This window comes from Phoenix dactylifera, unplaced genomic scaffold (assembly GCF_009389715.1).
Source record: "Phoenix dactylifera cultivar Barhee BC4 unplaced genomic scaffold, palm_55x_up_171113_PBpolish2nd_filt_p 000842F, whole genome shotgun sequence".
Lineage (NCBI taxonomy): Eukaryota > Viridiplantae > Streptophyta > Magnoliopsida > Arecales > Arecaceae > Phoenix > Phoenix dactylifera.
Genome location: NW_024068207.1, coordinates 172,943 through 186,225, shown reverse-complemented (window position 1 = coordinate 186,225; position 13,283 = coordinate 172,943). Strand labels below are relative to the sequence as shown.

Here is a 13,283-nt window from a genome sequence, read left to right as displayed (position 1 = left end):
GACTTCATGACGAGTCGCCGAGCTTGATCTTCGTCCTCTGGGAGGATCCCTTCGGCGAGGTAGGCGACGAGCGGGTCCATCCAAGATGGCTCCGGATCAATCGCCATCACCGCTCCGGCCTCGCCGATGCTCGGGGCATCCAGGGTCTCCAGGTAGATCGCCCTCGACAAGTTGTGCGCGTCTGCGCCCACCAAGCGGGACAGCCTGTCGGCCCTGGCATTTTCGCTTCTTGGGACCTGCTGAATGTCAACACTGCCGAGGTCGGGAATGAGTGCTTGCACCTTCCAGACATAGCTCTGCATGGTCGGGCTCCGAGCCTCGAACTCCCCTCGGACCTGCCCGACCACCAGCTGGGAGTCGGTGAAGACCTTCAAACGCCGGATGCCGAGCTCCTTGGTGAGTTTGAGTCCTGTGACTAGGGCCTCGTATTCCGCCTCGTTGTTGGTCACTGGAAATCCGAACCTCAAGGCATACTCGGCTATCACTCCATCGGGACTGGTAAGGACCAGCCCGGCCCCTCCACCTTCGGGGTTCGACGACCCATCAATGTGAAGCGTCCAGATTGGGAGGTCGAGGCTGGGTGTTTCCGGTGGCCTAGGTTCCGCCTCCTGCACAGTGCACTCAGCGAGGAAGTCCGCGAGCACCTGGGCCTTGATGGCGGGTCGGGGCTGGTAGCGGATGTCGAACTCACCAAGTTCTACTGCCCACTTCACCAGCCGTCCCGCATTCTCAGGATTGCTGAGGATCTGCCGCAGTGGTTGATCGGTCAAGAGGGTGACGGGATGAGCCTGGAAATAGGGGCGAAGCCTCCTGGCCGCGGTGAGCAGCGCGAAGGCGATCTTTTCCGCCTTCGTATACCGCGTCTCGGCATCCCGTAGGACCCGGCTGATGTAGTACACAGGCTTCTGGAGCTTTGCCTCTTCCCGAACCAGTACTGCGCTGACTGCGGTTGGGGAGACCGCCAGATAGAGGTAGAGCATCTCCCCCTCTTGCGGCTTGGACAGCAGGGGAGGAGACGCCAAGTACTCCTTGAGTTGGTCGAATGCCACTTGACATTCGGCCGTCCAAAGGAAGTCTTTCGGGCGCTTCAACACCTTGAAGAACGGTTGGCAGCGTTCGGCCGATTTTGCCACAAATCGTCCGAGCGCGGCGACCCTTCCAGCGAGCTCCTGAACCTCCTTCACTTTGGTCGGAGGGGACATATCTTGGATGGCCTTGATTTTGTCAGGGTTGGCTTCGATCCCCCGCTGGTTGACAATGAAACCGAGGAACCTCCCGGCCGAAGTGCCAAAGGCGCACTTCGCTGGGTTCAGCTTCATGCGAAACTTCCGCAGGGTGGCAAAAGTCTCCTCCAGATCCGCAATGTGCTGGTCGGCATGGCGGCTCTTCACCAGCATATCGTCCACGTACACCTCCATGTTCCGGCCGATTTGCCCTTTGAAGATTTTGTTGACGAGGCGCTGGTAAGTGGCGCCAGCATTCTTCAGACCAAAGGGCATTACCTTGTAACAGTACAGCCCCCGGTCTGTTATAAAGGCAGTTTTCTCCTCGTCCTGTGGAGCCATCATTATTTGGTTGTAGCCGGAGAAGGCGTCCATGAAAGACAGCAGCTGATATCCGGAAGTCGCGTCGACCAGTTGGTCTATCCGTGGAAGCGGAAAGCTATCCTTGGGGCACGCCTTGTTCAGGTCGGTGTAGTCGACGCACATCCTCCACTTTCCGCTCGCCTTCCGGACAAGTACGACATTTGCCAGCCATTCGGGGTAGCTGACCTCCCTTATGAATCCTGCCTCCAAGAGCTTGTCTACCTCCTGGTCGACCACTCGGATCCGATCCGGGGCACAGTGTCTCTTCTTCTGCTTTACTGGTCGGTGGGTTGGGTCGACGTTGAGGGCGTGAGAAATGACCTCCGGGTCGATCCCAGGTACATTGGCCGCCGACCAGGCAAATACATCAGCATTGGCTCGGAGGAATTCCACTAACCTGAGCCGAGCTTCCGAGTCGAGGTTGGCACCGACCCGGACTGTACGGTCCGGGCGACCCTCTTCAAGGGGAACTTCGATCACACCCTCGGCCGGCTCCCCGTGCCGCAAAGCCACCTCGTCTCTGGCGTCAAGGGACTCGACGCTTAGGGCCTCCACGGGCTTCTTCCCTTTGAGAGTTGCTAGGAAACATTGCCGTGCGGTCGGTTGGTCACCTCGGACCTCTCCAATCCCGGCCGCCGTGGGGAACCGCATTACAAATGGTATTTAGAGACTACCGTGCGAAGGGCGTTCAGTCCGGGTCGTCCGAGGATAGCGTTGTAGGCCGAGGGAACACGGACGACCAAGAACCCGAGCCGCACCGTGGCTTCTGCGGGTGCAACGCCCGCAGTCACAGGCAGCTCAACGACACCTTCGGCCGAGATAGCGTCTCCAGTGAATCCTATGAGGGGGGTGGATGTTTTGTGCAACACTTGTCGGGACAAGCTCATCTTTTGAAAGGCCTCGTAAAACAAAATATCAGCTGAGCTTCCACTATCCACAAGAACACGCCTTACATCATAGTTCGCCATAGTGAGGGAGATCACCATGGCATCATCATGGGGGGTCTGAACCCCCTTTACATCCTCATCACAAAAAGTGATTACATTTTCGACCCGCTGCCTCTTCGCGACGGCCACCCCTGATGCTTCCACCGAGCCACCTGCGTTCCTCACGGGCCGAGAGCAGCCCCCAGTGATGGTGTGGATCACGCCCGCGACGGGTCGATTCTGCTCTCGAGGCTCCTGAGGGGCCGGGTCGGCCGGACGCGGGTCTGCGGGGGGACGTCGGTCGTTTACATATCGACCGAGACGCCCTCGGCGGATGAGAGCCTCGATCTCATCCCGAAGCTGGAAGCAGTCTTCGGTGTCGTGGCCGTGGTCTCGGTGGTACTCACAGTACGCTCGAGAGGGCCTCCTCCCAGGGATTTTCTTCATCTGCCTCGGGACCGAGAGGTTCTCCCGCCCCTTGACCTCCATAAGGATCTGGGCCCAGGGGGCCAGGAGTGGGGTGTACCGGTTGAAGCGTCGGTGCGGAGAACGAGGGCGTGGGGCACCGCGGTTCCTCGCCGGTGACGGGCTTCTGCGCCGATGTTGAGGCGTCGGGCTCCTCCTCTGGGGTGCCTCTTTTCGCCTTTTCTTCCCGAGCTTTAGAGGGGCCTCGGCGGCCTCCTTGTTCCGGTGGGCGGCTGCCTCCTCGGCGTCTGCATACTGGTTCGCCCGAGACAACAGCTCCGGGAAGCTCCGCGGCAGGCGTTTGTCCAGGGAGAAGGTGAGTCTGCCCTTCCGGAAGCCACGCTTCAGGGCTGAAAGAGCCACCTCCTGGCTCAGGTTCCGGACCTCCAATGTAGCCTTGTTGAAGCGGGTAAGGTAATCCCGCAGGCTTTCTCCCTCGTTTTGCCGGACATCAAAGAGGGAGTCGGAAACCAATCGCCGCCGGCTACTGACGGCGAAATGGCTGATGAAGAGGCGAGTGAACTGGTCAAAGGACTGGATAGAGTCAGCCTCCAGGCCGGCGAACCACGCCCTGGCTGGGCCACAGAGGGTCGCCGGGAAGGCCTTGCAGAGGAGAGGATCTGATGCTCCATGGAGGAGCATAAGAGTCCTGAAACTCTCCACGTGATCCCGCGGGTCCGCCGCCCCGTCATAGGGCTCGATCGCCGGCATTTTGAATCCCGGCGGATTTGGGGTCCGCAGGATCCTCGAGGCAAGCGCCGGTTGGGAGGAGATCTCCAAGTCGGCGAAGGGATCTTTAGAGTGGCCCTTCAGGACCTGGAGTTGTCGGTGGAGATCGTCCACCCGCCGGTCCAGGGAGCGCGACCGATGGGTGGGGGACAAGGAGCACCGAGAGGGGGACCGACTGGAGCGCGGGTTCCTTGAGGACTGGGGGGTCTGGGAACGCGCCCGGGCCCGCCTCTTGTACCCCGCGCAGCTTCGATGGGACGGTCCCGGCAGAATGGACCGTGCTCGAGAATCTCCCTCGCGCCGGCGCTCCTCCCCATGGGAGAGGAAGGAGCGCGGGTTAAGGAGGACAGGTGAGCGCTCAGGGAGCAGCGGCTCCTGGGCCCGCTGCGGCGCCCGAGACATCACACCCTGCAGGTTCTGCACCGCCTCCGCGAGGGTGCGGACCTGCTGGGCTAACTGGTCGAACTGAGCGGCTTCGACCATTTGAATCGGGGGTGGAACGGTGGAGTGTTGCTGAGAATGTGTTGGAGACGCAGCGGCCTCCCGGCCGGAGGCGCGAGAGGCCCCGCGACCGGAGGCATTGGAAGCTCCACGACCACCTCGCCGTGCCATTACGATCGCTCTGAGATCAGTCCCTTCCTCCAGCGCCAACTGTTGCTGGTGGTCCAAATCGAGAACGATTGACACAGCGGTGTGAACGGGGTTCCGTCTGAGTTGTCTTGGTTGGTGTTGGTTACGCTCCACCTTCCACCGGGAAACCTGCAAGCAAGCCTCGCACCACCACTGGGGTAGTGGGGGCCCTCCGACGATCAAGTCAGAGGAGATTGGAGGAGGAGGAGAGATGATAATCGCAAGCAAGAGAATGCTCTGGAAGATATTGCTTACCCCCCCCCTTCTCCCCCCAGCCGCATATATACCTGGCTGGGGGGTCTCTCAGGGGGGTTTGTCATCGTGGGGCGCGATGGAGTGGCCACTGACATGGCCGTTACAGGGCGTCGTGGAGCAGCGCTGGGTACGGCCATGACAGGGCGTAGTGGAGTTCCGCTTTGTACGGTTGATACAGGAGATCGTGGAACAGCATCGGATACAGCCGTTGCAGGGAGTAGTGGAGCAGGAGGTCTCGGCGTGCCTCTGGGAAGCAGCCTGTCGTTATCAAGAGATCTCCGACTCGGGGTCGGAGTGCTGGATCAGGGGGCAGCCGACTCGGGGTCGGGCTGCGTTGCTGAGGACATCCGACTTGGGGTCGGATTGCTAGATTAAGGGACAGCCGACTCGAGGTCGGGCTGTGGAGCCGAAGATGTCCGACTCGGGGTCGGATTGCTGGATCAAAGGACAGCCGTAGTCTTCATGGGCGCGCGTGCCGGTCACGTGGAGCATGGCGGCTTAGTTCCCCCGTAACAGCATCTAATTAATCAACTTGCAAAAAGTATTAATTAGTATTTCACAAACCATTTAATTGCAATAATTATTTTAAAACCCAATTCATCCCCCCTCTTGGGTTGTCTATCTGGGCAACATTTTTCTTACTTGATTCAATCAGGGGATTGAATCAAGGATGTTAAGGTTTGTTGGTGAGCCGAGGTTAAAACCAACGGTGTAAGGGTTTGATTGTGATCCCGGAAAAACAATCGGGTGGTTCTAGTCGGTGAGCCTGTGAAAACCGACCGAGTTCGTTGTGATCTCGTAAAACAACAAGTTGGGTTGTGAGCTTGTAAAACAACCGGTTGTAATCCGAGGGATTATAGTGAAATCCCAAGTGAGGCTTGGGGAGTGGACGTAGGAGCAAGGATTAGCTCCGAACCACTATAAAATCTCTTGTGTTTGTGATTGTTTCATTGTCTCTTCCTTTTCCTTCATCCACTGCATATAGTAACTAATTAATCCACTTGCAATAAGTTTTAATTAGTTACTCACAAGGTTTTTAATTGCAATAATTACTTTAAACCCAATTCACCCCCCCCCTCTTGGGTTGTCTTTTTGGGCAACATTTGATTTTCACTAAAAATCAACCAAAACTACTCCCAAGCCTCCTTCTAGGCTCAACATAATCCAATTCAAAATTTAGATGAACCTTTTTTCCAAGTTTCAATCCCCAAAACTTATCAACAACAAAGTACAGAGAGAACTACATAGTAAATGGATTACAACTTCTAAAATTTAAGTACATGAAAATAAATGGAGCCCTAAATCAATTGGTTGCTCTTGATTGCACTTGAATGCTCTTCACCAACTCTCTCGGTAGTGAAGGAGGTGATCTTTCAACACTTAATGACTACACTTAAATGTTCTCCTTTTTTAACCCCTTTTGTTTGTCTTGGCTATTCAATTACTCTTAATTTATTTTCTTCACAATCACTTCTTGTCCTCCTTTTGGCATTCTCATGCAATTATACCATCAAAGAATTGTTGGAGGACACTTCTAGCCGTTAGATATGCCAAAAAAGCCGTTATGAAACAACAATGGTTATTCTTATCAAACGAGTCAACTCGTCTCTTTCAGGGGTCGACTTATTATCTTTAGGGGTCTACTCGAACTAGATGTTGTTTTTGTCGCACTCTGTCTTTCTTCTATGATAATTGTAGGGTCGACTGGTCGATTAACAGGGGTCAACTGGTTATTTTCATGGGTCGACTCTCCAACAAATTAAATTTTGTTGTTTTCTGTCTTTTGTCTATGGACATTCAGAGGTCGACTCGTTTGCTTTTGGGTTCGACTCTTCTCTGACTAGAGTCAGTTCATGATCTTCATAGGTCGACTTGCTAATATGCCGAATTTTATAGCTCTCTATTTTTTATCTATGGCCCCTTAGGAATTAACTCGTTTGTTTTTGGGGTCGACTCTTGTTTGACTGGAGTCAGCTCGTGATCTTCATGGGTCGACTCGCCAATATGTTGAATTTTATAACTCTTTGTCTTTTGTTTAATACTATTCTGGGGTCAACTCCTTTGCTTCTAGGGTCAACTCGTGAAGATGTATTAGTCTATATTAGTGTGCTAGGGTCGATTCATTGTATTCTAGCGGTCGACTCTTGAGATAGCCTTTGTTGAATTTGTTGTCATTACATGTGAGCGTTCAATGGTTACTTCGAGGTTTTTTTAAAGTAGAATCTTTTTTGTGCATAACTAAATTTTATTTCTTCATATTTGAGAGTTACAAAATGATATCTTTTTGGTTTTCTGCAAACATTCTAGGACACTCCAAGCAACTGTTTAGTAAACTTTTTGCTCAACTATTTTGTATCATCAAAATCAAACCTTTTGGGTCAACAATCTTTTCTTTTTTGATGATGACAAAATCTTTGAGTTTCAAAAGAGAATAGTATAAACAAGAATGACATCTTTTCGATGCTTTAGTCAAAATATATACACTTACTCTTATTCTTGATTAAATAGTGCCTGAATGGAGTAATATTTTTTTTTGAAAACTGTCACAATATTAGCTTTGTATGCTACCACAAACTTTGCTATATAGAGCAGTTCTCCCCCTTTTTATTGTAAATATTGGTTCTTTCTTATTACACTTTTTAGAGGTTTTAATTACTTCTTTTGTTTTCATATTCCATAATCTTCTTTCTACATATTTTATTCTTGGTTCCCACTAATAAGAGTAATAATTTTTTTGGTAGTTCTCCCTTTTTTTGCAATATTCAAAAAGGTAAGTTAAAAAGGTAAGTTAAAAAGAGGAACATACACAAGAGAGATACATTGAGAATTTCATAAGATAAATTCATAACACTAAAAAATCCATATATTAATTCCAAAATACTTAAAGCTGAAACAGAATACAAGATAAATAAACACATACGTGCAAGATACATAATATGGTTGAACCAAGGAAAGCATAACAAAGAAAAAAAATCTTTAGTCCTCGTTAGATGAAGAAGAAACATTAAGATGAGTTGGCATGTTTGACAAGGCACCAGCTCGATGGCTTTGTAGTGGATAACTAAAAATAGAATGATCGAAAGATGATGATAGAAGTAGCATAGGTCCAGGTGCCTCGATCTACATGAACTTTCACTACTATCATATTGCCTATTTGAAAAAAGATGAATAGGATATGATATGGTATAGCTAAGGCTACTATCAAAGTAATCTACTGCTACCGCTACTCCTAAGAGTAAATTAGAGTTCTATTGGTAAATTACGAGCAAGAAAATTAAAGGTAAAGTAAAGAAAATTTAAAGATAAGCTAATTTCGTTAATAGGTCAAAAGGTCTTTTTTGAAATATATCCACTTTTTTATACTAGAAGATAATCCAAACATAATTACCTACTCTTAGAAATAGTATGTTTGACCTTCACTTTTGGCAATTATAGTAACTAACTCTAGCTGACCTCCCACTATCCATATTCGTTAGTAAAACCAGATCTTATATTACCTATTAGACCGATAATCATGCTCAAGGGCCTCCATTTGTTACTAATCTTCATTTGGCTTATTTCCTAATAGTTTGCTTTGGCTATCTCCCTTTAATGGACCTATAGCACAATCCTCTATGCTTCGAGGTGCCTTTGAATTGGTCCAATCAACTTCCCTATATCACATTTCTTTGCTTCAACCTATCAAGCTTTTTTCATTTTAACTAGCCTTTTTAGGCCTCCTACAAGCTCTAGATCTTGGCTCAAGGCTTGGGGTTCCTTTTAGATCCTATTTTAGAGTCGCTATGTGGACAATGATCCATAGGTACTAGGATGTGGTGCGAATAGTTTTATTTTTTACTTTTCTTTAGGTAATGATTGCAATTTTATGTTGAGGATTCTATTAGATCTGCATCCTTTGCTCTTAGATTAGATGCCAAGAAATACGAAGTTATGTAACCTATGTTTGATGTCTAATTTGTTGCATTAGTTAGTTGGTAATACAAAAGTTATGTATTTTCTGTATATAGAAAGATGATAATTTTGGTTTCACCTTAAAGATCAGAATAGTTGCAAGAAAAACTTATGTGTTCCAAATTATGGTTGATGAATACAACCTCAAAATGTAATAGCGAAGCTACATTGTTCTTAGAGTGTCTTTTGATGATGGATTTGAGGAATTATGAGGCAATAGAAATTAAGGAAGCTCTAACTTAAGTTATACGTGCTCATTTTGTTGGTTATGAATGATTTTTTTTATGTATTTTGTTGTCATATTTGATAATGCTTCACTTTTTATAGATTGAAGGTAATGAAGATTAAAGTGCTATTGCTGATAGGATTATGAAGAAAAGAGCTGTGCAAAGGAAGCAAATAAGTGGTCATGTTCTAGTAAATGATGAACATTCTAGTTGATGATGAAAATAATGCTTCAAGTTATACAAATGAAATTGTGGGCAATTCTAAGACCCAAAAATATAAGAAAATATCTAACTAATATTTCCATTAGAAAAATAAAAAATGATTGCATCACTCCATACTACTTTGCTATTCAAACAACTTGACTTTGTATTATGATTTAAAATACCTCATTCTAATTATGTCTTATTTTCTTATTGAAATAAAATTTCTAATAATTTTATATCATGCGATTTGAATAGTTTTTTGCGTCATGCTATCTTTTGATTTATAAATTTTCTGACATCGGACAAATATCGGCTTAAACAACAGACTTTCAAGACTTTGTTTGAAAAAGAGAATTTTATTTGAAATGATTCCTATCCGATGAAATTAGGAAATAAATTTTCATGATCATATCCGTATAAGGCAAATATATATTAAAAATAAAAGAAAACAAAACTCATGTATCGCCAGGATTATATGCTAATTTTAAGAATTTTGAGAGCACATCATCCTAATTCCTAATCTCCCTTTGCCTTTGAGCCTGCCCCTATTGTAGTGCAGGGGTTTGGGTCGTTTTGATTGCATCCTTACTGGTATCATAGGCGACATAAATGTAAATAGTTACATTCACTCGAGCCAAAAGTTAAAAGAGTCCAGCTGAAACTTCTTACAGAATAGGAAGCGTATGCGGAAAAAATCGAAGTGGATGGAGCTCCAAGGGCATTTCCGTTATTCTCCGCCTAGAAAGGGTGGTTCTATATACACCCCCCCTATTGCTAAGGACACCCCCCAAAAACCAAAAAAAAAAACCCAAACTAACCTTTAGTGTAATTACCATATTGCCCTTGAAATTTTCTCATACACCCCCCTTCCTCCTCCTCCGTTTCGTTTTGAAAAGAAAAAAAAAAAAAACCCCTCAAACCCTCCTTAAACCCCTCGATCCATTTACATCGTTTAGGCGATCTTTGAAGGAGATTTAAGCCCCATTCGAAGCATGGACAAGCAACTAGTGATTTGGGACGAAGAATCGGCCGCAAAGGTACGTGTTCCACCTTGTTTCGAATTTTTTTTTTTTCACGGTTCATGCTCCGTTCGGCACTGGATCGCCGAACAAAAGGCTTCTGTTCGGCTGAACAGTGCCGAACAGAAGCCTTCTGTTCGGCAACCCTCAACCGAACAGATCTGTTCGGCTGCACAGTGCTGAACAGAAGGCTTCTGTCCGGCACCGTTCAGCCGAACAGAAGCCTTTTGTTCGGCGATCCAGTGCCGAACGGAGCACGAACCGTGAAAAAAAAAAATTTCGGAAGAAGCCGGCGAGGTGGTTCCGGGAGAAGCCGGCGAGGTGGTCGGAGATCGGGAGAATGCCGGCGACGAGAGGGAGAAGGGGGAACGAGGGGGTTTTGGGCGTTGGCGAGGTGTTTTGGAGGGGAAGAGCGGGGTGGGGGGGGTTTGGGGGGTGTAGAGAGCAATTTAGGTGAGGGGGTGGGGAGGGTGGGGGGTAATTTAGGAATTTTTATTTTTTTAGGGGTGTCCTTAGCAAATGGGGGGGGGGGGGGGGGGGTGTAGAGAGTATTTAATTTTTTTTTAATTTTTGGGGGGGTGTCCTGAGCAATAGGGGGGGTGTATATAGAACCACCCGCCTAGAAAGGTCCCAGAAGTCATTTTAATGGACCTGAAGGGCGACCTCATGAAACACGTCGGAATGAAAAGGGACGCCTGGAGCTCCGCCGGCCACCGCTTTTCGACCAGGGACTCGCCCCAACTTTTTCCCGAGTTTCTCTTCCTCTGATTTCATCACCTAAACGAAGAGTTCTCCACCTCTGATCGCCTCCGTGATCTCTTCTCCCCTCGAGAAGGGGTCAATTCCCAAATTTCCAGGTTTGATTCGATTCCGGAAGCAATCCGATCGTTTCTTGATGTCCTGGCATGGAATCCGATCTATTTTTGAAAGAAATCCATGTGGAATGGGTACATTTTTTTTTTATTCCTTGATTATCTTTTTGGTTTTTTTGTGAATTTATTGAAGAATGTTCTTCACGGGAGATGCATCCTCTCGGAAGAGAGTGGATTTGAGGGGACGGAGCTCGAAGGAGAGGGACCGGCAGATGCTTTTGGAGCAGACGAGGCTCGAGAGGAAGCGCCGGTTAGGGTTACGGCAGCAGACCAACGCTGCCATCAAGATCCAGGTTAGTGGGTGATCATTTCTCTGCGTGTTGTTCTCATTTGATGCTGGGTGTGCCTTTTTCATGTATTATTTAATTCTCTCTGGATTGGAAAGCTCTATCATGGAGTTCTCTATCTTCGAATTGACTATGAAGAGAACCTTAAATAGAATGTTGAGTTGGTGACTTCCATTCTCACTCTTCTTCTCCATTGGCTAGTTTTAAGTTTTAGGATTTCACTTCAGGAAAGCCTCTGGAGGTGAACAGCAAGTTGGTTCGATATGATGGGGTCATGTTGTCGGTCAGAATTTGGTGCTTGCTTGTAGAATTCACGTTACGATATTTAGTAACTTGTAATCTTGTATGGTGCTAAGTTTGACATAGGAGCAGAGTAGAATTGGTTTAGGAGAATGAATATACTTTGTACATACCAGATGCCCGGAATTTGATGATTCGACACAGCGTGATGGACTTTCCCTAGGTTTTCTTGTAAACATGATTCATTGATGAAGATCTTTTAATCATACGTGTCTGTCTGAAATTTTAAGGCCAATTTTGGGGTCACAAAGACCCCTACAAAGAAGCTAATCTCACAAAGACTCTTAAAGATAAAAATACCTAAATAAGCCCAAAGGCTATCAAAATAAAACAAAATCACTCTAACCCCAATGAAACTGGCTGGATCATTTTTCTGCGACGACTGTAGACCTGAGTGACGGGTGATCTGGTACTGGTGTCTGCACTATTACAACTCTCAGCTGCAAACATCCAGTAGAAAACAATAGGTGCTGCATCTAAAGCTGTAGCTTCCCAAACAGAACAACTCTAGCCACTTGCAACTCAATTACGTGCAATTCTTGCTGCATGCAACTTTGAGTTGCTGTGCATCTGCTGTTGCAGTGTTCCCAACAAACCCTAAGTATTCTAGACAATGAAAGGGTCTTTAGGGTACAAAAAAAGGCTAAAGGGGATTTAAACATGACATCTTGCGATTTCAAAACTACCATTTTTTATAAAATACTATGGAAGATTTCCATTTTTGTGCTAAAATCCGTAGGGAAAACGAAATCTAATGAATAAAAGATCCATAAACAGCTAAATCTGAAATCTAATGAGTGAAAAACAAATGTGCCGAAATCTATGTTTGTTTGGAGAAAAGTTAGTGCAAAATGAAAGGGTATGCCACAACTTTAAGCTGTCCTATAAAACAAACCTGTGCAAACTCTGCATTTGGTGTAATGCTTGAAAGTTCTGAAGTTTGAAATGCTCACTTTCGATCTATTTGGAGTTGCCCTTGTTTTTGTAGCACATTCTTAGGGATGCATAGAGGTTTCAATTTTGTTCTGTTTGGAAAGCTCCTTTCATCAATTGAGGAGGAAAAATGTGTTACATGTCATACCATATTTGGTGTGGAGGGCTTTTAAAAAGAGAGGAACGAACATCTTTTCGAAAAAGTCTTCAGTTGCTAGTGGATTTTGGCCAAATATCACTGAAGTCTGAATGGTTACCATAAATTGGCCCATGTAATATATTCTCTTCATTTCAAGTGTACTCACACTCATGGTATGCTGTACCGATCGGTACCGGGCGTACCGTACCCGTACCGATGGATACCGGTATCGATACGCCAGTGTCGGTACGCCTGACGTACCGCGTACCATACCGTACCGACATTCGGTACGCTTATGCTAGTGCGGCACCGGTACGGGGTTCGGTACCGGTATGGCGAACCTTGAGTCACTACTGAAAAAAATAATGCAGTTATTTTTGAAGGAGCAATAATCTAATGAACTTCTACCTAGTTTTAGAAAAACTGCAACAATAATAAATGAATTGATTTTAAAATATGAAAAATCCATCATTATCAATTAGCATAGAAATATGATTGCAACTACATATGCTGTAGCTGTTGTGAACCCTAAAAGGTGAATTGCCCCAACTAATATATTCTATGAATGACTATATGCATATTTCATATTTTGTTTACTGTCCCATGTGACCCGCACTGGGATAAGACAGTCATGGTTCTTTGTGGATGATATTTGTAAAACTTATTGTAGGTAATATAATCTTGTTATCATGTTGTAATGATTTCCAAGAACTTACATTTTTGGTTCATTGGTGTGATGATAAAATGAGTTTTTTTTTGT

The 13,283-nt window shown here is 46.5% G+C and overlaps 1 pseudogene; it reads left to right on the top strand.

The window, feature by feature from the left end:
- Window positions 1-10,654: 10,654 nt before the first annotated feature.
- Window positions 10,655-13,283, top strand: part of LOC103697813 — a 98,666-nt pseudogene continuing 96,037 nt past the window's right edge.